Below are 2,352 nucleotides of genomic sequence, written 5' to 3' on the forward strand. Positions count from 1 at the left end.
GCCTCCCAAGTGCTGGGATTAAAGGCCTGCACCACCACTGCCCGGCATATTAAATAAATAAATCTTAAAAAAAAAAAAACACCCACTCAGAATGCAAATATAAAAGTAAATAAGGGTGTGCCTATAATCTCAGCTCTGTAAGCAGAGTCCGGACAGAAGTCGAGGCCAGTCTCAGGTACACAATCCATTCACTTGTGTACATACCGGATCCTGTGTTACAAAGGCCTGAATATGGGCCTTGGGTATAGCTCAGTGGGTGAGGGTGTTCCCTGCCACATCCATAACCTGAGTTCAATCCCTGGGAGCCACATGGTGGAAAGAAAGGACCAACTCCAGCAAGCTGTCTTCTGACCTCCACAACATGTAGCCAGTGTAGTATATTGAGTTTAAGTTGTGTGTATGTGTGTGTGTGTCTTTGAGACTGGGGGAGTCTCTCCATTATAGTCCTGATCGTCCTGGAACTCTGTGTAGACCAGGTTGGCTTCAGACTCAGTTATCCGCTTGCCTCTCCTTGCCAAGGGCAACTGAAGGCATGTGTTACCGCGTGAAGCCGAGTCTTGAATTGTTTATTTAATTTTATTTATTATCATCCAAGCATGGTCTTGCCCCGACAGTAGATGCTTAGGGTATGCAGCCAAGGGGGCCTGCTGGCAGAGATCCTGAGCAGGGATTGCAGGTGCTGCAAACAGACAGGCAGGCTTGTGAGGGCAGGAAGGAGGCCTTGAAGCTGCCCCTCTCCCCCTCATGTATCTGGCAAAGTTGAGCTTGCCTGGCAGACAACCAGAGACTCCGTAAGGAAGAAATCATGGTCTCAGGGAAATCATGCTTGTGCGAGAAATAACAGCTTCGGGCCTGGGGAGAGAGCTCGGGGTGTAAAGTTGCCTTGCAAGCACGAAGGCGATTTTAATCGGAACCCACGGAGGAGACAGACGAGTTCCGTGGCAGCCTCTGTCTCCACTGTCTTCCTGAGAAGCTGGACTTCCTCTGCTGTGAGGCTCACTGTCTCGCGGAATATGAGAGGGAACGTCATGGACAAGCGATGAGAGCCATTTTAGAGACTTGTGAGACCGAGTACTTCCTCCTCCCTCCCAAGCATCTCCCCAACTCTAGGTGGGCCCCCGGAGGGGGCTGCCGGGTCAGTAGCTGGGAGCTGGCTGATCTTCCAGAGGACCTAGGCGCAGTTCCTAGAACCCAGGCATCTCATCACCATCTCCAGTTCCAGGAGATCTGAAACCCCCTTCTAGCTGCCCCGGGCCCTCGGCACACATGTGGTGCTTAAATGCATGTGCAAACAAAGCATCCACACACACAAAAGAAATGGATGAAAAAAAAAAATTTAAGAAAGAAATTCCCGCCGGGTGTGGTGGCGCACGCCTTTAATCCCAGCACTCGGGAGGCAGAGGCAGGCGGATTTCTGAGTTCGAGGCCAGCCTGGTCTACAGAGTGAGTTCCAGGACAGCCGGGGCTATACAGAGAAACCCTGTCTCGAAAAACCTAAAAAAAAAAAAAAAAAAATAGAAAAAGAAAAAGAAAAAGAAAGAAAGAAAGAAAGAAAGAAAGAAAGAAAGAAAGAAAGAAAGAAAGAAAGAAAGAAAGAAAGAAATTCCTAAAGAAATCACAAAGGGAGACAACCCTGGAGATAGAAAAACCTAGGAAAGAGATCAGGAATCATAGATGCAGGCATCACCAATAGAATAAAGAATTACAGGAAAACACAACCAAGCAGCTGAAGGAACTGAACAAAACCATCCAGGATCTAAAAATGGAAATAGAAACAATAAAGAAAGAAATTCCCTATTCTCAGAGAGGATAAGGCAGTGTGCACGGTGGGTTCCACAATGAGCCCAGCACAGACCTGGCCTCAGAAGCCTGCTTCTCTGCTTCCCGCCCTTAGCTCCATACTGCTGACAGTCACAGGGGTGTGGTGATGGGAAAGGAAGAGAGCACGCAGGAGTCACAGTGAGCTCCCCAGAAGGGAACAACGACAGCCAGAGCTGGCCTGCGTGAGCCCACAGTTCTGCCTGTCCCTCCAACATGGGCAGCATGGGGATGTTTTGAGTCCTGGGAGCAGGAATGTGGAGGGTGGCAGACATCTTGGTTGGATGCTAGAAAAGACACTCCAGGGCCCAACTAGAGCTGTTCCTGTGCCCTCCTTGCTGGGCTATGATCTACCTGTGAGCCCCCTCTTTCAGCCGCCATCCAATCCATCGGTGTATTCCAAACAGACAAACACATCACACACCTGAGTTCCTTACCATCACCCCTGCTCCTCCCATCCCTCACCCCTGCACCTCCCATCCCTCACCCCTGCACCTCCCATCCCTCACCCCTGCTCCTCCCATCCCTCACCCC

This window comes from Mus pahari, chromosome 15, assembly GCF_900095145.1.
Source record: "Mus pahari chromosome 15, PAHARI_EIJ_v1.1, whole genome shotgun sequence".
Lineage (NCBI taxonomy): Eukaryota > Metazoa > Chordata > Mammalia > Rodentia > Muridae > Mus > Mus pahari.